General features: G+C 37.8%; 1 protein-coding gene across 7 annotated transcripts in view; it reads right to left on the bottom strand.

The window, feature by feature from the left end:
* The window catches only part of ADGRL3 (adhesion G protein-coupled receptor L3), a 941,368-nt gene extending 920,211 nt beyond the window's left edge, over positions 1-21,157 (bottom strand). For 4 of the 7 annotated variants that reach the window (XM_072620868.1, XM_072620867.1, XM_072620865.1 and 1 more), the window contains exon 1: positions 19,695-21,155. The gene's annotated coding sequence lies outside the window, so the exon portion shown is untranslated. Of the gene's footprint in view, positions 1-18,869 lie in introns of all 7 variants that reach the window. The other 3 variants (XM_072620873.1, XM_072620870.1, XM_072620866.1) reach the window with 3 other exon arrangements.
* Positions 21,158-26,330: the final 5,173 nt, after the last annotated feature.

The following is a 26,330-nucleotide window of genomic DNA, read 5'->3' as shown; positions in this document are numbered from 1 at the left end:
TTGTATAGAACATAAGTGTGCATTTTTAATTTTAAAAAACCAAAAGTTTCTATGTGAGGCATATTATAATTAAAAAGAATGGAAAATATGTTTAAATGAAAATGGCAGCTAGTAGAGAAGATGAAAATCTCATATTATAGATATACTTTTGAAAAGCAAGTATGAACAGGCCCATTATAAGGATGATCAAGACTTCAATGGAACATCTGCTCCCACTGGAAGAATACTGTACTTTATTTAATTCTATTGATGTTCAGCAAATAGAGCATTGGGCTTATAATAAGGAGGACTCATCTTCATGAGTTCAAATCAGGCCTCAGATACTTCAGCAGTGTGACCCTGGACAAGTCACTTAACCCTGTTGCCTCAGTTTTCTCACCTATAAAATGATCCGGAGATGAAAATGGCAAACCACTCCAGTATCTTTGCCAAGAAAATCCCAAATGGAATCACAAAGAGTTGCGCACAAATGAAACAACTGAACAACAACCCTTATATTGACATTATTCTACACAATCCTTCATTTGGTTTTGCTCAAAACATACAATTGGGTCAACATTCCTGATGATCACACATTTTTTTACAGGTGTTTCCAAAACTGGACTCTAGCTAATATAATCATTTAGCTGAATAATGTATATATAAATACAAATGTATACACACATCAGGAATGATCATGGTAGACTCAGCTCAAAGTTGTCCCTTTGCTCTGCTACAACATTCCTCTTATAATAGCCACAATATTTGTGTTCCTTTCAAAGGCATAATTTTCACCCAGATTCTAAAGATAGTGTTGAGAAAATTCATTATTTCTGAAGTGAAAAGAGAGTGGCTACAAAATCAAAAACTCAAGAGATTTTAACTTGAAACATGTTAAATTTGAAACATTTTATAGATGTATATGCTGAGATTGAGTTACAAAGAAAACTTTCTGTAAACATTCAAATCTGACAATGCAAGCCAGTGTTCCTATCTTTATTGTTACTGCACAAATTGCTAACTAATCATTCTTTTCATCATGAGCCAGAGATGTAAGAGATAGCAATGGTGTTCATGGAGTAATAATGGGAAAATGAAAGCAATCTACAGCAGAAGAAGAGTTACATAATAATGCAAATGTTAGGGAAAAGCTGAGGTGGGGTGGGGTGGAGAGTGGAAATGTGGTGTAGCAGAAAGAGTCCTGAATTCAAATTTAAACTAATTTGGTGTGACCTTGAGCAAACTACTTCCCTTTCCTCAATCTTGTATATACAGGTATTTGCATGGTTTCACCCATATTAACATGTGAAATCTTTGAGGGAAAGTACATTTTTTTGTCTTTCTTTGTATTACCAGTACTTGGAACAGTGTCTGGCACATTGTAAGTGAATTAATAAAGGTTTGATGACTGAGTGAATGACTGACTGACTTTTACCCCCTTCACTTTTCTCATCTGTAAAATGACAGTATTAGCTGATCAGTTTCCTAAGACAGCTTCAGTTCTATGGCACAATGAAATCTATGAATAAATTGCTAAAGCAGAAGATACTACTGGAGTGCCAAGAAAAAAATGCCATTATTAGATAAAGCCTTCATCTATTACCTCTCAGTAAAGCATAGCTGGGGATTCATGAAATAAAAGTCAATCATTTAAATATGATGAATTAAACCATTTTTTCTGATTGCAAGAGCTTCTGATACAGATTTTTTTAAATGCTATGTTAAAATTCATACGCAATGCATGAAGTGTTAAATTTTCAATGTTTCTCACATGTTTTTAAATTTTATATATTCCAGCATTAAAATTAGGCATCCTGGGAGAAAATGAAATATTCAAGAGACGAAAGGAAGGCATAGAAGTAAAAAATATATCTTGATCTGTCAAACATAAATAAAACACCATGGGACTTTTTGCATTTGTCATTTAAGATATATATACACTGTCATAATGTTAAAAGAAAAAACTACTATTGTTGTCTTTTTATTACACATTCAAGATATGAGCCCTTTTAAATTTAAAATCAGCAATGGAGAGTTGTAAGTAACAGACCCTGGCCAAAGGTGAAAGATCTTTGAGGCTGCAACCATTTTAAAAGATCTGAATGAATTTTCAATAGCTGTCTGAATTTTATGTTCCATGTAGTACAAACAAATCACACAGATAAAATATAAAATTAGAAGTGCATTGCTGGCCCCTAGAGAATGGTTTGATACCTTCCAAGTATAAAACTGATCTTGCTACAGAGCTCACAGAACTACAGTGGGAACAGCTTCACCAGAGGCCCATGTCTTAATTCAATTCACTTTTACTGCAATTCAAGGAACATTTATTAAAATAAAGACAAACTCACATGTGACATTCTGTCAAGGTCATGCTAGCCACTAATTAGTATTCCTCTTTATTGTCTATGATTTTATTATCTAGATTAAACGGTGGTAAATTTTGTTCTGTAACAAAATGAAAATTAGTCTCCTTTTGTTTATTTCAAATAATGGGTTTCAGATTAAAATAAAATTTGGGGTATTATAAAATTGTATATGCCCTGAGAAGTACAGGGTAATTCAAGTAATTAGTTTTGATATTGGTGGTGTAGGCAAAAAAAAAAAAAAAAGCTTCTTTGTACTTGACAGATGATGACAGCACCTTAAATAGAAGTGTTTTGTCTAGAGGAATTAGTATATTCTTGTTCACTGACATTCCTTTAAGGCTATAAGGCTTCAATTCAGTGCAATTCAATGTATTAAATATTCACTATGGGAAAGGCACAGTCCTAGGAACACAAAAAAAATTTGCAACAGTCCCTGCTCTCAAATAACTTGTATAGTGGTGGGGGTGGGGGAGGAAATACAATAGGTATAGAGAGTAGTAAATACAAATTATTAATAAATATAAGACCAGGCTTCACACCCTATCCATTTGTCTACTACTTTGGCCATCTTGTCATCCACTCTGCCCCTTTCCTGCTTCTTTTCAGGCTCTTATAATATTAGAACCAGCATGCGCTGCCTAGGGAAAAATATCTTTCAATCCCTGAAGGAGATAATATTCTTACCTCTGAAACTCCCATCTTCAACAGAGCCCATATTCACTGGTGAGTCAATGAGCGTGCTCACGTGGCTCACTACATCTAGAAGACCATGCTTAGTATTGTATCAAATTGTTCACCCTATACACTTTACCATTTGCCCTGCCTCTATGAGCCCACTGCCCTCCCTTGTTTCTACTCTCTCTTATTCTAGAACTAAATCAAAAAATCAACCCTACCATATTCTTCCTCAAAAAAGGCATGTCAACTGACTTCTCTGGGAATCAATTCCCTGAGACTCCCCAGATATTCCTTGCCCAGGCTGCCCCTCCCATATCTGTATCATATCTCCCTATTAGAATTTAAGCTTTTTAAGGAAAGAAACTCACTTCTGTATTTGCATCCCTAAGCCTTAGCAGTCTGGCACATAGTAACTAATGAATAAAAGCATTTTTTTCTATCCGAAAGTGGAGGGACAGACTTGTAATTTCAGCTGTAGGTAGACTGGTAGATCTTTTGAGCCCAGGTGAGGGGCACTTTACGCTGTGAGGCATTATTATGGGGTAAGCCTCTGAGAGATGGGGACAGATAGCACTCGTAGATTGATTAAGGAATGCTAAATGGACCCAGATTGGAAATAAAACAGATTTAAAAACCTGTGCTGATTAGTGGTGTGATAAGAACCCTGAATGGGTCCTGTAGTTCCAGCCTGGGAAAGATAATGGCAAGTCCCAGCCATTAAAAAAAGGGGGTGGAGTGGGAGTACTTATTCATTTACGGTACATAAATTTTTTTAAAGGAATTTGAAGATTAAGAGAACATTAACATTTAGGGGAAGGGGACAGGATGGAGAAGACTCCTCCAGAGGAGATAACATGTGATTTGCACTTTTAAACCAATCAGGGGTTCTAAAAGGTAGACATGAGAAAGGAGGTACTACCTCTGAAAAGACGTGGAGGCTACAGGCAGATGGACTGTTTTCTACAGAGAATAACTCAAAAGTCATTTTGACTAGTGCCAAGGACATGAACAGGAATGATATGAAATAATGCTTGTAAGATAGGTTAGAGACCATGTTATAAAATGTATTAAATGCCAGACTGAGGATTTTGTTCTTCATCCTAGAAAAAAAATAAGAGGTCACCAAAGATTTTTTAGTACAGAAGTGACATGATTAAATATGGGTTTTCAGAATATCAATTTCAGGATGTTTGGAACCCATATAAGATTGCATATCATTCTGGGGGAAGGGGGAAGGAGGGGAAGAAAATTGGAATTTATGGAAGTGACTGTTGAAAACTAAGAACAAATAAATTAATAAATTTGGAGAAAAAATGAATAGCTAGCACTTTAAAAGAAAAAGAATATGAATTTGATGCCCCTAAGGTAAAACTTTCTGTGTTGCAAGCAGGGTTCTTCCAAGTCACAAGACACCTTGGAATCAATGGTTCAAGGAAGCTCAAAGGGAGGTCTGGTAGTAGGAAGGTATCCACTAAGTAAAAAGAAAATAAGGTTTCAAGGAACGTCAAACCCTTCACCCCTACTGGCCCACCTCATATATCCAAACACCCTGTTTTTTAATGTCAGTCCAAATATCGAGAGTTGTCCTTTTCTGAAATGTGTAATGTTTCTACATGTTGCTTGTATTGGTCAGAGGTTAGTTTGAGCCCCCTTAGATTTGACCTGAGGATTAAATGGCTGGCATTGATAATAAAAAATGAAAAAATATGGATCCTAACCATTCTCTACAATGTCCACCAAAGCTCCCTAACCCGAAAATTTGAGGTTTGCTCTTTCTACTGGGAAAAGGTCAACACTTCCCGATTCTTTTCAGTTTTCTTCCATTGACAGAATCTATCTAAGGTTACAATGAGGGGTTTTTTGGAACTGCAGAAACTGTGGAAACAGTCTGGAGTCTCCCTCACTGACAGAAGGTGGGGTAGGGGGAGAGATGAGTGAGCATTCTCTATTACTACAGGTTATTTAGTCTGAACCTGTCTACTCTATGCATGCTGGGACATGTGGAAGGTAGCCTAATTATGATGTGAAAGCAGCAGTGTTGTGAACACAAAGTAAGTGTTCCTTATCGTGAATTTGTTTTCTTTCAGAACTAAATTTAAGCTTGATTTCCAAAGAGAAATGAGAACAGAAACTTTAATCAATCCTATTTTACCTAACGATAGGAAAAGAGAGGTAAGGGTCAATATCTTATTTTTTATGTAACATGACATCTTTCTTCCTTCACAAGAAAGGTCTATCACAATCCGTGCTCTTAATTAAGCCAAATATTTCAGGATAAGAATAAATGATAAATAGGGTTACTTAAGCGAGTGATATTTCCGATTTAATTTTATCCCTTGGGCTTCCATTGGAATACTATTACTATAAATGCATTATCATGAAGTCTTCTTACTTTTTTGGTTAGGCTTAAGAGTTAGTTTATATGAGGGAAACTAAAATGCTAACTAGAAGGCCTTGAGTGAGTTATTAAATCTCTGTAAGCCTCAGTTCTCTCATCTGCAAAATGAGAGGACAGAATGGCAACCTTATTTATATTTTCCAACTCTGACATTTTATCAAATATAAAGCAGTTTTCAATTCAAAATTAAGTCCAATATATTACATCTTTGAAAAATATTTTCCATTATTTGGTTCTTTCTAAATTTATATTCATTCAATCATTTATTCAACAAGCATTAAATGCATGATCAGTATGCCCTGGTAGGAAAAAGACAAAGTAAATTAAGAATATATTTAGTGTCTTAAGAAATGTCATTTATTCTTTAAAATCATGGCTTTAAAATCTAGAGCAAATGTTATGAAAATACCTTGTAATACTATTAGTTCTTGTACTTGTGGGTTTATGAGTTACCTCACAAAAGATTTATGAAATAGATCCAACAAGTGTTAGAATTCCCATTTTCCTGTAGCGAAACAAGTGGAACAGGATCTCATGTATCCAGTTATACAGAGCTAGCAGTACCTTGCTGGGATCTGAACTCAGAGGTTCATTCTAAACCTAGTGTTCTGTGTCCCTAATACCATACTGGCCTTGGGCAATAGCCGTGGGCATCCATTAAAGTTAATGTGAAGGTTCTGACTCATCAGTGACCTAAAATGCACCAATAAACTCAGAAGACATCTACCGACAATATAGGAAAATACACACAAATAGGCACCACATGTTTGCTAGGCTGTTCTTGTTTTCAAGCACCCCAGGATCACATTCAAATCTGCTATAGAAGATCCTTGAGCACCTAGTTTATTCTCAGCAGATCTTGCTTTCCAGTATATTAACAATATTTAGATATGCATTACTCTGTTTTAGTTACTTGCTTTGTAGATGTTTCTCTTGATTGATGGCGCCTGCTTTAATTATTTGTTTTATTGGCATCTAGGTCTCTCTATTTTTACTTTCTATTCTTTTTTTCCCCTATAAAGGGAAAGCTAAATGATGAATCATCCCCTGGATCCATAAGAAGTTTTAAAGAAACTAGGTTGCCTTTAGTTTAGCCCTTTGAGTCAACTTATTTGACAAACTCTTCCTGTATCCTCAACAATAGAGTGCAAAGCAGAAAGGGAGTTAGAGGAGCATGGTGGGGAAATTTGAAACTGCCCAGTTCCTTCAGAATCATGTCTTACTTTTAATCTCATTTCTCATTATCATCCATTTATTTCTTCTCTTCCTCCCTCCTCTCCTTTCCTGTCGCCTCCTGTTTTCTCCTCTCCTGTCCTCTTCTGTCTTCTCTTGTCCTTCCTTCCTTCCTTCCTTCCTTCCTTCCTTCCTTCCTTCCTTCCTTCCTTCCTTCCTTCCTTCCTTCCTTCCTTCCCTCTCTCTCTCTCTCTCTCTCTCTCTTATCAGCACAGAAGCATTGACCCACTCCATTTTGAACTTTGGTCACTTGGCCCGTTTTTGGACAGGCTGGTGGGTGGTGGCTCTCAGAGGCTCATCGTATCACTGCTGGAATTAGTACAGATGCCCAATAGGTTTCTGCAGGTAACAAATCATGAACTCAATAGATCCACTAGATTCAACCCCAGAAGCAAGGATTAGGATTAAATGCCACCATACCCAGTCCTATCATTTGCTTAAAAAATAAATGAACTTCAAATCCAGGTTATAACACAGACCTGTATTCAAATATAAGTTCAAATAAAATAAAAACTGCAAGCCAAGTAGCTTTAAAAAATGTTTGAGGTCAAACTGGCCACGTATCATCCATCTCAGCTTCTGATTCTGTTTAAAGAATCACTACTATTGACAGTATGAGAAATGGTTATACACAAAGATTTTACTTGTCCAAAATACTTCTAGAAAGCAGTAAGATATAAAATGAGACACAAGGAGTGCAGTAATAGGTATTTGACTAGATGGCACAATAGTTCTATTGATGGCATCTGACAAAACAGGTAAATATGCAAAGAAGTCTCCAAGGTGCCTTCCAGCTCAAATTCTATGAACCTATTTGTTCATTATCCACTGCCCTGAAGGATCCACAGCATCTTTGGAGTCATATTTTTAATGCTGAGGGGATCTTTGATTTCATCGATATGAATACTCCCTTCACAGATTCAAACTAAAATCCCTCTACACCTCAGCAGACAGTTTATTGAGTTGCTGTGAGCAAAGAGTCATTACCTGTTGGGTAACCCTCTGGTAGTGAACTTCTCACAACTCCTGTAGGTTCATCTTCAGACGAAAGACACAGAGCTCATCGGAGGGCTCATACTTTAAGCCATCCCAGCTTAGTCAGACCTGCCTCAGCTTGTACTCTGCTGGAATAACCTTGGAGAGCCAATGGTCATTTCCAGGCCATAATAAGGTATTAGGTGTTTTCCAATTGTCATATGCTTAGCTAAATTATCTAAAATATTGTTCAAATGAATAAGAAATAGAAGTGATTTTATAAACCTTCAAGTATTGTTACAAGTGGAAGCCCTGATAAGTTAATGAATTTTGAAAGATGTGTTTTACTTAAATCTGTAACATACCACCAGAATCTGGCTCTTTGTAAACCAAGTTGTAAAAACAAAACAGAACAACAAAACAGAACCGGATCTGTTTTGAACCTGAAGCAGATCTCCATAACTCCAGTTATTGGGATTGTTATGCCAAGCTAAAGAAGGGCTACCAAGAAGTGTATGTTATTAATGGAGTCTGCCATAAGGCATCTCAAATCAACATTTACAGCCCGCTTCAGGGGTTCCTATGCCACCCCTGAAGAGGTAAAGAAGGAGAGAGACACAGCATAAGTGGTAAAATTCACTTTTGAGATGGCATTTGAGATTCCAGAATCACTTTTGTCAGTCTCAGACAGCAGAAGAGGATAGAGAAAAAAACAGCAAGTAACAAGATCATCACACCATTCTCCGTCCCCTGGGACATATTCGAGTTTGTGAACTACTAGTACAGAGTCCCTTAAAATCATACCGAAGCAGAACTAACGGGGATATAGAATGAATTCATTTTTCTGCTACCAAAAGGCCAATTTCTTTGCACGAGCATTCTACACTTTTGCTCTTGTACTTAAGCTATCTTTTCACTTCTATCTTAACACCTGCTTTGTGCACGAAAAAAGACATAGAGAGTACACTGCATTTCTATCTCCCTATCATCTATTATTCAAGAAAGGTCTCATTGAATAAATGTCTGTTCAGAGTCTCTAAACAAATTTCATTTCTGAACACTACTGTCTGCAGCCCAGCAGGCTGTTTCACTAAGATAAGATCACACATTTAATCAAATGCTCCAAAAAAAGAAATACACTCTAAGTTTGCTTAATAATGTCAAATAATAAAAAAAAAAAATGCAATGGTGACAGCATACTAATTCTTAGTACTCTTTCTTCTTCAAGGGTTTATATCAATAGACAAGGTCAACTGCACATGGGAGTTCTGCTAATTAGGGAATCTATTAACCATTAGGTACTCTTCCAAGCTGTCTTTAATACTACTTACATGGATTTGATACCTAAAACTTAAATGGAATGGTTACTGACAATATAACTTTTCCTCTGAAATACAGTTCGAGAAAAGTATACTTTACAATGCAGAGTTTACAAGTAAAAGAGATTTCACCAATTTGTAGAACTACATCCCAAATACACCATATTCTTCAAATATACCAAGTATCAACATTATGTTCAAACAAGGAAGAAAAAGTATTTGAAGACTGCATATAGATACATCCTAGCCATGGTTCTTTTGTATAGTATTAGTACTAAGTAGACTGAACTGCCATCTTGAAGGTCTCACAATTGATGCTCCTAAGTGAAATAATCTCAGACATATAATGCCAAATAAAAGTTTCTATATCCAAAATGGCAGTTTAGTATAATGGAAAGGGAACTAAAGTTACAGTCAGAGTACATAGATAGATTCTGGCTCTCTTCTTTACTCTCTGTGCAATTTGGGACAATTTGCTTAACCTCCCTTGTTTTCAGTTTCCTTTGCGGCAAAATGAGGATTCTGAATGAGATTAGGGGTTCTTAATCAGGGTTGATGGAGAGATTTAAGGAGGTATGTGAACATGGATGAGAGGAAATAATATTTTTATTTCAATATAATTGGTTTTTTTGTAATCTTGTTCATTTAATCTTGTACATTTTAAAATATTCTGAAGAACCTAAAGGTTTAACTAGACTGCCCAAATCAGTGAAGTTGCAATTCAACTAGCAATTGCTAGTCAATTAGCAATTATTAAATGGCAAACAAGTGCTAGGCTCTGAGAGAAGCACTGCATTCATTTTGTGTCCACGATATAAAAATGGTTAACGCTCCCTGAATCTCTTCTAGATCTTAAATTCTAGTCACAATCACATCTAAGATTCTTAAATCTTTTTCCATTGCAAGAGATCTCAGCAATTCCAAGTCTTGCTTTAAAAGGTATCACCACTATAACAAATCTGAAGAATAACTGGCCTTTGTTGGTAGACCTCCAGTTGGGAAGAAATCTTTCAAGGTGGTTCATTAAACTTTTGAATGAATTCAGTTGGGAAGTTTTCCTGATCACAAACCTAAATGGGTGTCTCTGTAACCTCCACTCACTATTTCTTCTAGCTCTAACTTCTGGGATAAAACAGAATAAATCTAATCACTTTCCCACATGTCAGCCCTTAAATATGTGAAGATGGTATGACTATCATGCCTCAGTCTTCTTTTCTTGAGGTTAAATATTCATAGTTCTTCCTACCCCTCCTTATACGAAACTGACTCAAGGCCTTATAACACCATCCTGTTGGATCTCCTCTGGACACTCTCCATTCTCCATCAACGTCCTTCCTAAACCGTGGTGCTTCAAATTGAACATAACATTCAGTGTTGTCCAACCAAGGCAGAATATAAGAAAGAACCTCTTTATTCCTAGAAGTTATGATGCTGTAAGAGAGAATCTGGATGGCATTAGACTTTAGGGCTGCCACATTACACTAACTGATTCAAGATAAACTTGTAGCTCACTAAGACAACAATTACAAAATTCTAATATTTTTCATAAAAACTTGACATTTAAGGACTTTTCTCCCATTTTATAAATATGAAGTTGTTGTTTTTAAGTCCAAATGCAAAACTTCGTGTTTATCATGAATGAATTTAATTCGATTTGCTTCAGTTCAGTACTCTGGTCTTTAGAGATTTTGTTTTGGACATTGCTTCTGATATCCATTGTTTATTCTATTTCTGTTGTTGTTTTAATCCTTTCTAACTTCGTGCCATTTGCAAATTTGATAAACATGCCATTTATGACTTTATCCAGGTTTTTTGTATCTAAAAAATGTTAACTAGCACACATATAAGCACAAAGACCCCTTGAAGTCTCCCCAAGATGGAAACTACCAGAATGAAGGTATATCTGTCAAAAGCCTAATTTTCATTTTTAAGATGGAAATTATTAAGAAAAAAGTATATTTAATGTGTACAAAATAGAGCGACATAGCTTTGTGAGTACATTTCCTCATTTAAAAAAATCTTATTGTAATATAGTTCCATGGATAAAAATAAGTCTTGGATAAAGGAAGACATGAGTTTAAGTCCTACCACTCAGTGACTCTATGGCCCTGGCTAAGGCACTTAATCATGTTCTAGGCAATCCTCTAAGATTTTAGGTTGCAGAGGTGTTGACACAGTAGAGGGAGTTTCTTTATCTGGGAGTTCCCTATACCAATGAAATCACGGGTGCAGGCACAATGCCTCCCCTCCCAGCATACCTTTTGTTTTCACAACATATTCATTTCCAAATATATCCTCCTGAGATTATATCTGAAAGTACCTGCAACATTCCATACTGATTGTCCTCACCTCCACTTCTGCAAGGAAAGGAAGACAGGTGTATTTTCTCAGAACATTTTCAGAGATTTTATGGGTACTATTTTCTTAACTCCTGATTTTTTTTTGTTAGAAATAACAAACGACAATGTACAAATTTGCACTAGTAACATAAATCCTTATCAGTATTGTCTCTGAATTCAGAAAAGATGCCATCTTGAATGGAAATATAAAAGCACCATTTCCGTGTTAAATATATTTATTGATGGTTGATGATGAAAGTAATACACTTGCAGAAATTTCACACTCAAATTCTGATTTGTCTATTATTATCCTGAAAGGAAACTGGAAAGCTACCATGGGTAGTCTTCCAAGTGCCATACGATCATAGCCTAGTGCTTTGCCATAAAAGCCATTAGAAGAATGCAACTAGAATATTGAAAATCTTTATGAAAGGGAAAAGCACACAAATATTCATGTCCCTGATGTCTGATATGAGTCAGTTATATTTCAACATATTCTTTTTTTATTTTCTATATAATGGTGAGGAATTCTAAATGACGTTGGAAATGATAAGTATAAATCATTGATGTATCAACTGTACTAAAAATTGTGAAAAGAAGTTTACAGGATCTAAGAAAGCTTTGAGTTCTGTCCTGTAAATGAGATGTATTTAAAACGATGGCCCAAAATAACAGGATCTAGGATATTGGTTTGTTGGGGGGTTTTTTCCTGTTTCTTTCCCTGTCTTATCCGCCCTTCCCTCCCTCCCCACACTCACATTCCCCCACTCAGTATTTAGAAGAACTTTGAGGAAAGGAAAAAGAAAAAACAGCGGACCATTGAAAAACCTCTTACAGGGTCAGCTGTCAATGGAATGCATTTTAGTATTCAGGTTACCCACCCATGCAGAACATCAAAAACTGGGCTTGAGTCCTTCTCCTATTCTCATAGGCTTAAGCTAATGCTGAGCTTCTGAAGCTGCACTGAATAGTAACACACTCTGCCTCTGCAGGACTTGTAAACACCAATATAAACTGATTAAACAGAATACTGTAGTTTCTACTTGGCTTACTTCTTGTGGTATCTTCTAAAATGCCAAATCTTGAAGATTTTCCAAAGTCAGCTGGTTCAAAGAACTGCACTCATATACTGCTGTTAAAGTGCAATTCACCTTTAAATATATCTACTATGCTGTTGGATCTAAACTGTTACTTCCTTAGGCTAAATGTTTCGTGCCTAGCAGTCATATAAAAGTTATATATTTTATGCGAATATATATCTATATATGTTATTCAACCACTGATTATTTTCACCAACATTATTATTGTCATATTTTTAAAAGACTGATTAATTTTTTGTCCCCTTCAACATCACAGAGCCCTAAAACATTTTGACATTTACAAAAATAATGCAAATGTGGACCACAACTTTTGGGCTATGAATCTTAAAGTATGAAATCCTTTAGGGAATGATTTTTGGCTTTACATTTTTGTCATTAGAAAATTCTGAGATAATACATACATAGCTGATGACTCCATGTGGGAAAATGATTACTTGTTGAATGTAAAATATTTTTGTACTTAAGTTGTTCTTTGCACTTCACATTTCATTTAAAATCAGTCTTTAGATCTATTAAACCAATTGTCAAAAATATTTTCACATCATGATGACTATTTGGGGTAGGAAATTAATAGCAGGATATTATGTCTCCAGAATAAAACTGCCTATTTCCTGCAGAAGTTTGAAAAAAGAAAAAGCATGCACACACACACACAATCTCCCTTAATCTTTTATAGAAATATTTGATTATTTCTATGAAGCATCAGTGAGAGGAAGTCTAATATAATAGATAAGGCATTAGACTTATAGTCAGAAGATTTGGGTTCAAATACCACCTCAGACTTAATAACTGTGTAACCTTGCCTCACATCCCTCATCTGTAATGAGAAGACAGAATTCAACCAGCCTCTAAGGCCTTTTTCAACTCAAAACTCTAAATTTATCTCCTTGAATTCCTTCTAGAACCTAAAAGTTTTCAAGTGAAAAAATATCAGATTTTGTTTTTAGCAACTGTCATTTACTGAAATTTTAAAGACATTATAATGCAAAACAATACCTGATTTGGGACAGCTATTGTATAAAAAATTTCTTGGACATAAAGCATGATTAACCAAAGCAAGTTACTAGACAAGATGAATTTCAATTCTGACTTGATCATGAAAGACTTGGGTTGCAAGTAAGATATAGCTATGTATTAGGCAAAGGAAGCTGGTACACTTGGTGAATGTGAATGTGGCAGGACTCTGGAGTGTAGCCTCAAAGAGTTATTAAAATGGCCTTCAAAAATGTAGCAATTCACACACAAGAGTTTGCCATCAGGTAAAATTACCCAGTATAGCAAGCAATACTTATTTCCACAGTGAATATCACACCGCACATAGACACTAAAGTTTAAATACCACTGATTTTCTGGCATTTTAATTAAAATAATTACCCTGTTTTCCTTCCAATGAGAATGACCAGTTGAGTTGTTCAGGTACTTGCCAAAAGATTAAAAGTTTGCTTCTCAGGTATATAAATATTCAATTATAGTTTCTGAAAGCTAGTATTCATTAGGCATTCACATAAAATTACAACTTACATAGTACAACATGCCCAATCTCAAAAGAATTTTTTTTTTCTTTTCATCCCCAGCTTCTAGCATATAGCACAGTACTTGGCACATAACATGTATTCTAAATATGATTGTTAGTTGAATGATTCATGTCTTTCATCACAAATATCATCATTCCTATATTATCCTTATGACAGTATAAAGTCTTTCATTTAGATTGCATTCAACAATGTTTTAACAATATATTTTATGTAGCCATCATGTTTTCGCCCACTGAACAGCAACCTAGAAGACTGAAGCTATTTCTCTGGGTAACTCACGAAAAAGAGTTGTAAGGGAGAAAAAGTAAATACAGTAACAAATATGACTGACTCCTAAGATGTAAATACTTATTCATTTTCCCAAAGTACAAGGTAGCCAGACCACTCACTACTCTTCCAGCTGCCCCATAATTGTGTTAATTAAGATGGCATTTTATTGCTTTCTTTATATCTGGTAAGAAAACTACCAAATTCTTTTTAGTACCATATAAGCTCACTGGATTCAGAACTGGACAGTACCTTAAGAGATCTTAAATATACTCATTGAACAGATGAGAAAAACAAGACACAAAGACTTGAAATTACTTTTCCTAAGTCACATAAAGTAGTAAGTAACCCAGCAGGACACAACACTCTAGATCTTTCTACTCTGAGACTCTACAAATTTCTGCTTAACTAGATTGAACTCTTAGGAGCCTTAAATAGTAGAAAGCTAAGTTTTAATCATTGTAATTTTCTAAAAAAAATGTGATGACACTTAGTATACTATGAAGACCAAAGTTGATATGGGAAGAGTCTTAAATTTCAAACATTATGAATCTTCACTAGAAGACATTATATCCCAAAATCAGTATATATGTATATATACATAATATCTATACATAAATATATTTATTTATATGTTTATATGAGTCTACTGCACTTTGAACCTATTCATCCAATAAGTCAAGAATCTTATTCAGATTGGAAATGAAAATGAATGGCAAAAGGTTTTATTGATAGGAAGTCAGATTATGCAATAGCACCTTTTTTTTTTTTTCACACAGGTGGTTCAATGGACTACATAGCAATCAAACAGATTATATTATTTTCTTTCCTAGAGGGAGCTTTCCCAATAAACAAGATTACTATAAATAGGCATTTCATCCTGAATGCCAGAATATTGTGAACAGAATGCTAAATTCTTCTAAAATGTATATACGTCAGTACCTTGAGATAAAACCAATTATCACTGAAACTATTACTTAGTTTGAGCCCAGGGCTATGAAGGGGCCATGATACCATATCTGGAAGTGACAAGTTTTTGTGACGTTTGGTTTTGTTTTAACTGTAATATAATACAAAATTAGATGACCAGCTACAAGAAAAAAACAAACATATAATTTTTATTAATTTCATTAAGGAATATTCCCACTAAATACATTTTAGATATGAGCTTTAATTAATTATTCAAACAACCATAGAGTTACTTTTGATTACAATGAGATTTCTTTGTCTACAATGAGGTGCCATAGATGGTAGAAGGGTCTATGGATAAAAAACAAGAATACTGAGCCCCTTAGGGCATATATGCAACATAAATTACACTACTTTGTCAAGTAGGCCAATAAACATCAACATTAAAATCAAAACCTACATCAGCCAGTCTTACTGAATGAAAAAATTACATTTTCACCTCACTATACAATAACTCCTTTAAACTAAGAAGCTAAGAAAACTAAGAAAAACAAGGCACAAAGTTTATATTTGCATATTTTATTATGAAATGGAGAGATTAAAAAAATAAAGAAAACTTAGGAAAACAGGAGACACAAAACAATAGTAATTCAAATATAACCCACTCCCTGAAATTATTTGAATGCTAAATTACAAGTAAATCTCATCATCTGTTAGGGCTCTCCTTATATACACAAACTCACATTTGCAATGCAATGCAAATCTGAGAAATCAAAGGAGAAAATTTCCAGCTGTAAAACTGACAGAACAAGGATTCTTTCCCTACAAATTCAACTACTCCACACTGGATTAAAGCTGCAGAACAACCTCTGTTGATGATGCTAGTTTAACTATGAATTTGAAATCAAATGCAGCTTTCTTGCTGGGATGTACAAGAAAGCATGTGTGCCCTTCGGGTCAAGGTGGCCAGATTCTAACAAAAATAATCACTTCTGCACAGATTTCTTTTTAAACTGAAACACCAGAATTTGGGACCACAATTAACTAGCCTGAATTGAACCTCTTCAGTTTCCCACTGGGTTATTTGACAGATTATTCAGCCAAACTTAAATTCTTAGGATCCTCTAATCTTTTTTTCTCTTTTCTTTATGATCTCCCCAGCTAAAGGTTCACAAAGAAACAAATGCTAACTAAAGTCCTATTAAAGACTCTTTGCCTTTCTCGATCACCAGAAACAATGACACACACACACACACACACACACACACATACATAGCAGTAGGATCTAGAAAAGTCCCATGTTATCTTATTCTGTACAGAAAGAGATAAACATTTAAATGTATAATGTTTAAAGATACCCTCTGGATATTTTTAACAGATCTTTCTCTCTCTGTCTCTATTTTTCTCAGTCTCTGTTTCTCTTTCTCAATTTCTCCAGGTTCAAATTAGAATGATAAATACACAAAGCAAATCAGGAATGAGATATCAGAAGCATTTAGCCATCAGACAGATCACATGCTGATAAATCAATCTTCAGTCAAAGGATTCCTGATGCTGTCTTGTATCTATAGTTCAAATTTTCTAATGTTTCCTATCACACTTTCCAGTGAATCATTTTTCCCCTCTTGAACTACATGGAAATAATTCCATCGGTCATATAAATGGGGAAAGGGGGAGTATATTACTTAACAATTATGGGGTGCTAAGGAATGTAATTCAAGTACTTCTGACATATTCACCTTCCACTAAAGACTGCCCAATACAGATGGACACAGCTCTCATGACATCAGAACCTGTGGAATGTATGACTGCTAGGAAACACATGCTGCTGGGAAACAAAGAACAGATCTGATCAAATCTAACGTAAGGCCTGGGAATGACTGGGATCAATCTTCTAGTTTGGGAATAAAAGTACTACATGAGATTCAAACTTGCCAGCAAACAATACAGCCTTAACACATATACTGTAGAAATAAAACCTCCCTACAAAGAATTATTTCTCACTTATCTTCCAATAATTACAGCTCTCTCAATTATCTATCAAAGGAACTACTATTAGCCAAATCATTTGGTTTATAAAGAATTCCTTCATGTTGTCCCTTTAATAACTAAAAGGACATATCATTTCATCAAATTTGGCTTCAATTGATTCAATATTTTCCTTTTTGCAATGTTATCTCTCTTAGAAACCAAGATCAGTATACAAATCCAATCTGGGATCATCTCCTTTTTTAGTATCTTAGAAACCAAATGCCCTCACACAGAAGAACAGTGTTGTACTTTCAGTTCAAAATAGAAGGATACTTGCAACAAAACCTCTGGGCAGCCCCAGTGTAACCACAACAAAGGGATTTTACCATCACTGTCAGGTATAAGAATTTAAGAATGCTTTGCCCAGAGAAAAGTAATAGTTTATAATTGTGTGTTTATCTTGCCTTTGTGCCTTTCCTAAAGCATTTGCTTAAAAAAAAAAGACAAAGGATGGTTTTATAAAGGTTGGATTCTTACAACAAATCTCTTTGAACTTCATGCATTCTCTAAAAGAACCTTTTGGGTGACACTTATAAAAAGGACCAACAAATGCGTTCTATCCCAAGTCCTAAGACAATTCTAAAAAGTGGGAGTCCCAGGACCACCCCATTCACCACTGATTGGAAAGATACCAGGAGAAAGTTGGCTAAACTCTTTCTACAGTGCATGTGAAAATGACTCGAAAACAAAGCATTCCAAAAGCAGTTGCCAAATCTCTGAGAATTTCACAGTGAATTTCTTGAACCAATGGTAAGGGAGAGTATAGAAGAAACTAAAACTAGGCAGCTACATAGTAACTTAGAGGAAAACACCGAAGGAATTTCCCCTTTCTCGCCAGTCTCCATCCCTCCCCCCACCCCCAAAGCTGCCCGCAGGAAAGGCAACCTAAGAGAGAAGGAATACTAAGGCTTTCTAATGAGTAAGGCGAATGGGAAAGTCAACACAATAGACCTCGGTTGTTTTGGCTACAACTGCAATTGTTACACAGAGGCACGCATGCACTGTTGTTTACAATGTGCGTTAAGTACAACTGGCACGCATCACTGGCAGGGATGGAGACTATGCACCCCGGAGGTTACTCACAAACCAAGTTCTGAGAACAGTTCTCGGTGTTTCTCCCGGAATGAATAAAACCAAGTAACTTCAGCTAACTGGGGGTGAGGCTCGTGGAGGGGGCTTGAAGAAAGTGGGGAGGTGAATCAATAGAACCAGGGAGGTTCAGGCTCCCTTTTAGGTTACTTAAATTTCTGGATAAGATGACTGTTTTCATCAAGGAAAATTAGGTAGCTGTCTCAAGTGCAGCACCAGCGACTCTGCTCTGAGAAACAGCGCACATCGCCCCTGACTGGCTAGTGGTTTGGGGAGAACTCAAGAAGGTGAGAGCTGGCTGGACTCAATCAACCCTATCATCCCCCGCTCCCTCCTTCTTCCTCAAACCTGATTTTCCAGTTAAACTGAACAGAGACGATTTCGATAAGACAGCTCGGAGTAAGTAGCAGCAGCTTTGCCATCCTCCTACGAAACACCAGCAGCTCTTCCTCAAGTGCGTGCCCGACCTCTGCCGGCTGTTAGCCCCAGGTGGACCTGGTATGACCCCCTGGGCAACAAAAGCTGGCTCTTAATGTAGCTACTATCCCATGAATAGAAAAAAGGCCGGAGTGGGGGAAGGCGGAGGCTAAAAGACGAATGCCCCTAGCCTTCCCTTCTCCAGGCGTGAAGAAGTGCCTACTCACCTACCTGTAACCCAGCATGTGTAACCTAACATGTTACAGTCACCTTCGCACTTCACCTTTCCAACTCCTCCCCGCCATCACTGGTGGCCCCAGTTCATGCCAGCACTGCTCCCCATCCCTTTGCTGATGCCACCCACGAAAAGTGACTGCCTTTCTCACGCCTGCTGGGCAGAACCAAGGCTGGAGGGCATTGTAGGGAGGGTGATTTAGTTAGACTGAGAGGTATGAAGGTCTAGAAACAACTGTCTGAGAGGGCTACCCAAAACAGGTCCTGAAGTAGCCAAATAGGGCCAGCATGGATGCTCTTGACCTCGAGGGAGGAGAGTACAGAAAGAAAGCAAGCTCCATGTCTCCGTCCTCTCAGACCTTGATCACCCTCTCCTAGTTTCCTCCCCCATCCGCTACCCAAGCCCTCCTTCAGCCGGACAAGCCCGAAGCACAGAGAAGCCGTCGCCTTGTTTCAACCCAGCGGAGAGGGCTGTAAGTGGAGGGGGGGGGGGGGGGGATTATGGAAAACGTCCATATTTTCAAGGGTGTGCAACCGCCAACACTCTTTTCTCCCTTATTCCCTTAAACCTCTCTCCTACTTCAAACGACCAAATTGCTGGAAATAGACTGAGCCGCCCAGTATCAGCATCTTGCACTGAGCCTTCCGTAGGGCATCACTCCCCTCTCCACATTATAATACCGTGCGTGTGTGTAATGCCCCGCACCATCGCGGCCGCCGCCGCCGCCACCAGCCCCTGATGCCATGGAAAGAGGAACGAACGCATCAGGCTGCCCTCTTCCATTACGAAGCCTATTACGATGAGTGTGAGGAATAAATTACCTTTTTGTAACCTCCGGTTCCTGAGATAGTCCCATCAGTTGTTTAACAGCCTGTAGCCAGGAGCTGCTCCCACAATCCAGCCATGGAACCCAGGGGGAAAAGATGGACCTGCCACAGTAAAGACAACCTCCTCCCCCTAAAACAAAAATAATAATCGATGCTCGAGAGCGGATAGCAGAAGGGTGGAGAAGCCAGGCAAGGATAAGAAAAAAAAGTGTCTCCTTCCCCCTTTTCTTGTTCTGCTACATAACCACCTCCACCAAGGGGGGCAGGGAAAGGAGGGGGGAAAGGCTTTTCTTCCTTTTTGTTTCCTTACTGATATACACACCAAGGGGGAGAGGGAAAAAGGAGCAAAGAAAAAAATGTATTTCCTAGTCCGATGCCCAACTTCAGAGTAAGGTTATGTCTCCAGCAGCAGCGCCCACACCAAATCCTGGGCTATTAATATGCGGCAGTCAGTGCACGAGCTGCTTCTCCTCTTGCCGCCGCTGCCGCTGCTGCTGCTGCTCAGGAGAAGACGGTGCTGGAGAGACCAAAAATCTTCCACCATCCCCCCAGCTGATCTTTATGGCCAGTCCTCCCCCTCCACGCACTCCACCCCTCCCGTTCTCTTTTCTTTTTCTTCTTCTTCCTCGTCCTCCTCTTTTCGGTTTGGAGTGAAAGAGATGAAATAGGTAGGGAGAGCCAAGGGGGGCAGGGAGGGTTTCTTCCCCCCCAGAGCCACCACCCCCTCCTGTTGTTCTTTCCCAGCGAAGGTTTCTCTCTCCCGCCAGTAACCTGCCCGAAGAATGGGGGAGAGGAGCAAGCAAACTCCTTCCTGGGTGCAAAGCGTCGGAGCGCAGCCCAAGCGGCGGCCGAGGTGCTGAAGCTCCGGGCGGAGCAAAGGACGGAGCCCGGGGGGTGTAGCTGTTTAGCTTGCGGGCTGATCCAGGGAGCTGCGGGCATGTGGGAGCTTCATTGCCCGACCCCCCTTCTCCCAGCCACCGCCACCGCCGCCTCCTCCTCCTCCTCCTCTTCCTCCTCCTCCTCCTCCTCCACCTCCTTCCCTTCTTCGCCTCACCGAGAGCAAACGAGGATCACACGCACACACACACCACACACACACACACACACACACACACACACACGCTCACACACTCACGGAGGAAGAGAAAGGGGGGAGGGAGGGAGAGAGAGAGGGGAGGGGGACGATTCACAGCCAGCAGCAGCTGCCGGAGCAGAGCAGGCAAGCAGTCCAAGAAAAGCCAGAGGCAGCCCCCTCCAGAACCAGCGGCAGCAGCTGCATCCCCGGTCTTGGGAGAAGAAGCGCTGAGAGGATGAGCAGACGAAGGGGGCACCTCACCGGGTGCCAGGGTAATCCGCGATAGCGCTGGGACTGTGCAGCCCTGGGCAGGCGAAGGCTGCCGGAGCCCAAGCAGAATGAGCAGAGAGCTAGCCAGAGAGCTGCCGAGAGCGCAGAGAAATCAGGGGAGGGGGGGTCGATTCAGGGGGAAGGGGAGGGAGAGAGAATCGGAGGAAGCAGAGAAAACCCGGATCTGGACCACCAGCTGGCTCTACGGACGCGGGCTCCACCTAGCAGCTCTGCAAACGCATTGAGGTGGGGAACCAGAGGGGAACTCAGAAAAGAAGCAGTAACTCCAACAGCTCCCCTGCTTTTCTCATTCCATAGGAAGGGTATAATCCCTGGGAGCTGGAAGGTTCCCTGCTTTCCCCCTCCATCTCCTCATTTACCCACCCTAGCCCTAGAGGACGGATGATGGTGAGGAGCCTGGAGCAGGAGACCGTGAAAACTGAGAGAGGATCTAGTTTCCCCACTAGTCAGGTGTGCATCTTTACCGTTTTGCTTTATCTTGGTGTCTCATTCTGCCTGCTGCCTGAATTCGAATCATTTCCTCTTTTTACAAGAAACTTTGTTTAAGGATAAGTTGCTTGCACCTTTCCCAAGAATTTGGGTGGGCAGGAAAATGTCAAATATAATTTTTAGTGAATTAGAGAAGGGGTGGTGATCATTTAATTTCAGGGGCCAGGTTCCTAGAGAGTAATATTTGAGGGTTTTTTGGTCTTTTTTTTAAAGTTTAAAGTAAAAATCCAAAGAGATGTTTTCTGGTAGTTGCAATAGAAAGCCTTTCAAAGTAGCCTTGTGTTTAACTTCTTGGTACCTTACTTTCCTCATTTGTAAAAATAATCCTCAAGGTCCTTTCTTATTCTAAAATTCTAATTCATTCTAAGTTGTCCAAAAGTTGCCTTCTATAGGATGTAGACATATTTCTTTATGAAATCAATATAACTGCTTTGTATTCAACTGATAGGTTAGTCAGATCCCCCAAATTCATGCCATGCCATTTTTTTAAATGACTAGGCCTTCTCATCTCACCCAGTCTGGAAGTGAAGGGCTACACAAGGGCTGATTCCTCTACTGATCTAAAGGGGAGCTCTGAGTTACTTGGTTTTTGACCCTGGTCACTTCATCCCTCCTTAAGTTCTTCAACTTGAATGACTTTCACATGTTCTTCGAGAAAAATGTAGTAATTGTTTACAGGTTAACACAACCATAATGGGAAAAGGATTGAACTTGGTCTGAGAAGACAGCTTCTGGACCAGTTTCTCCTGCTTCATATTTTTGTGACCTTGGTCAAGTGGCTCTACCCCTCTGGGCCTAACTGTTCTCATCTGTACCCAGAGGAGTTTGGATTAGGCCATCTCTAAAATCATTTCCAGCTAAAAATCCAGGAGTTTTAATGTCTCTAAAAATCTCACTAGGTCCAATGGCGACTTTTGTGGATCTAGTATTCAACATGCAACTAACTGTTGGTAGAAGTTTATACTTTTGGAGAATATCCACAAAATTTATTATGCCTGTTTTTGTAGACAAACTGATTTGTGTGGACATTTTGTGACTGTGAGTGTACACAAAATAGTTTATACTGAGAGTGAAGTATAAAATTACAGATCCTAATTTCCTTTTTTTTTTTAAATGGAAACTGTGATTTTACTGGTGCAGAGGATTCTCAAAGGGGCTAATAATCCCTTTACCAAAGCAAATTAGCAAATCAGAGCTACAGAATTTCTAGAGGTGTAGGGGAAACATTGACACTTGTCTAGGGACCATAAAGTCAAACGTGGGACTTTAACCCAGGTTTTCTAGAGGGCTAGACTTGATCTTTGTCCACCAGTTCACACTGCCTCTTGGAATCATACTTCTCTTTAAATTTTTCTGGGCCTTATTGGTAGATAGAGTGCTAACCTTAGATTTAGAAATATCTGACTTCAGATCCTGTCTTAATCATTTCCTAGCTGTATAACTATAATTAAATCACTAACTGCTTTCAGCCTCAGATTTCTCATCCATAAAATGGGGGTAATAACGACACTTAGCTCTCAGTGTTATTGTGATATTGATATATATGCATATCTATGTATACATACATATATATGCCTTTGTAAACCTAAAAGTGTTATAAAAATGCTAGCTGTTATTATGCCATCAGTTTATCAAATACCCAATAGATTTCTTTCAAATATTAAGGAGTATTTTAAAAGAAGTTTTTAAAAATGCTAAGTAGATATCAAATATTATTTGTGGAAGTAGCTGAAACAAATTTTTTTAAAATCATAAAATATATAACACATATTTATGTATTTATATTTGTATTTATACACACACACATATATATATATATATATATATATACACATACATATGCACAGACATGCACACATATAAATATATGTAAGTTCTTTAGCACAATGTGGTAGGTGACCCATGCATGCTTGTATTCCCAGGTTCCGGAGAGGTTAAGATCAGTGTACTTCCAGAACTCTAGAGTCATGACTTTGACCCACTATGCATATGTCCACATACATGATGCTTATGTCCACACTGACTTACAAATTAATATAGTGAGCCCCCTCCACTGGGAAGAGGATAGAAAGCAGATTACTTAAGGAGGAGTTTGCCAGGAACCACTGAGGAGGTCACAGCCCACCCCCCAGCATATCAGACTCAAGAATAACTTCTGTACTTCCAACCTGGGCAAGGCAGGGAGACTCAGTTTTAAATAGGGGTTGTTTCATTCAGTGTAGTTGTACCCAAAAGCCTAGCACAAGTGAATATTGATTAGAAATAGTCAGAATCAGCCCTAACACATCATGACATCATAGGTCAGGAGAGACACTTAAAATGACATTTTTCAAAACCTCAGTAATAAGATTTTCTTATCTGGAAGATAACCAAGGAACTTTCATTAAAAAAAAGAAAAAGGGCTTATCTAAGTTAAATTAGAAACAAATAAGCAAAATTTTGAAGTGGTGTGGAAAGGAATACAATTAAAAGAAAAAGGAAAGAAGAAAAAATAGAGGTTGATGGAAAGGAGGGAAGGAAGAAAGTAAGTTAATTATCTATTTAGAATCATCAAATAGCATGGTAGTAAATTTTTTTTTAAATGACAGCTATCCATGTTTTAGGTAAACTAAAAACGAATACATCCTGCTTCCAAAATAGTTTTAATCTGATGGGCATAGTCCTCAAGATTTGATTTAAGATATAAAGCTTCCTACTATTGCCAGGAAATCTACAACTGCTGCCAATATTTTTTTCTAAGGTGAACCTTCCAAAAAATAAAATAAAGTCCCATGGCCTCTTTGCTCCACAAGCTATATTTAACACATTCTTCGCAGAGACCAGATTGCATCTGATGATGTTTGAGCACAGATGCTAATGTGAAAGACAGTTCTGTACCAGCTGAAGTGGTTTTGAAAAAAAGATGGCCTTGTTAGTTTCAACTCCATTGCAATGGATGAAAAAAAAAGATCAATATTTTACCTAATGGAAAGGGACAAAACAGAACCAAGGAAAAAGTTTATGTTTTCAAGAAAATATAATGGAAAAAAATAAAACTTTATGTGAAAAATAAACTACCTGAAACGACAAACCAAATCTCTTAGGATGATTTCTCATGATAAGAAAAGTGAACTAATTTAAAAAATTACTCTGGTCAGGAACTTCTCTTAAAAAGTATTCATCACTCAAGTCCTTTCCCCACTATTTCCTGTTAAATATATCACTGTATTTATGATCATGTTTAAACGTCAATGTATCTGCTTACCTTCACAATGCCTAGCACCTTGCTGAAGATATAGAAGGCATTCAGTGCATACATGTTGATTGATTTTTTTTAAATGAATGAACAATGAATAATTAACATAGGTCATGAAGTAAGCCATGTAAAGGGTTTCATGTATGTCTAAAATGATTCTTCTACACAGGCAAAATGAAAACCAGTAAGTACAACTGCAGGAAAAAAAAGAATGTCTATCCAAAAGACATTGGGGTTTATTTTCAAAGATCTAGATATTTTCTATTCCCCTAGTTTCCATAGTTAATCAGTTGCACCAGCCTGGAAAGCACCATATTCTCCCAAATCCATGTTTGTTTGTTTTTCTGTTTGTAATTAACATACTAGTTTTTGCCAACACAGACTTAAGAAACTATGTGTATAAGGTTATCTCTAGAATATGTATAGCAACTTGTAAAGAAAATTACATTCTTAATTTTCCCCTTGCTATTTGTTGTACTTTTGGTTCAAGAAACATTTATTAAGCACCTACTATGTGCAATATACTGTGTTATATGTTGGAGATACAAGTAAAAAAAATGAAAAAAACTATATGGGGTACATTTATCTAATTGGACTGAACCACACGTGTCAAAAGCAGTAACTCTATGCAGTTATATACCATATACTTCATGTACAAATATACTGCAGCTAATCCTACATAATCACAATCCATAAGGGCATGAGCTAAAAAAGAAATAGCTAAGTCATCTATTGCTTAACATCTAAGTAATGAGTAAGTTAGACAATGCCAACTCTTCACAAGATGACCTTCTCCATCCTTTTAAAACTAGAAGTAAACCCTCGCAGATCCACAGTACTGAAATAAGCCTTTAGGGACAGCCCCCACCATATGGCCACATAAATGAAAGTACTGGCATTGCTGAAAGAAAGCTGACTTTGGAATGAAACAACTTGGTTCCTTAGGAAACTTCTTTTTATGACTTCAGTTACTTTATCTCTGAGGCCTCAGTTTCCTTATCTGTTAAGTGAGGGGGTTTGGTATAGATTTTTAAGGTCTCTTGCAACTCCAAAACCTGTGCGAATTCTTGAGTTGCCAGCACATTTTTCCTCTGACCAAGTATACCAGCAAATTGGATCCAATTAGTGTTCAGTGTATGTCAATCAAATTCCTAATATTCTTGACCCTGAAGTAATAGTAATTATAATACTAACAGTAATGGGGATGATATTAGCAACTTCTATTGCTACAATACTTTGTAGCTATAAGATGCTTTTACATATACTGTCTTATTTGTTCCTCACAAGAACCCTTATGTGTAATAAGTAATGCAAGAATTGTTCAACATTAATTCCATATTATTTCCTCATTTCAGAGATGAGGAAAGCCAGGTAAGTTTAGGTTGCCCAAATTCACAAAGTTACCAGTGGTAGAGTCAAAACTTTTTCTGTGACCTGTGGACTTAAAGTTCAGTGGTCTTTGAGGGTATTAGACCTTTGCTCCTTTTTACCATTTTGCCATTTTACCATTCCACTAAAATAATAACTGATGTTAATGGCT

This window comes from Notamacropus eugenii, chromosome 6 (assembly GCF_028372415.1).
Source record: "Notamacropus eugenii isolate mMacEug1 chromosome 6, mMacEug1.pri_v2, whole genome shotgun sequence".
NCBI lineage: Eukaryota > Metazoa > Chordata > Mammalia > Diprotodontia > Macropodidae > Notamacropus > Notamacropus eugenii.
Note: the sequence above shows the minus strand (reverse complement) of the source record. Positions and strands in the feature narration are given on the sequence as shown.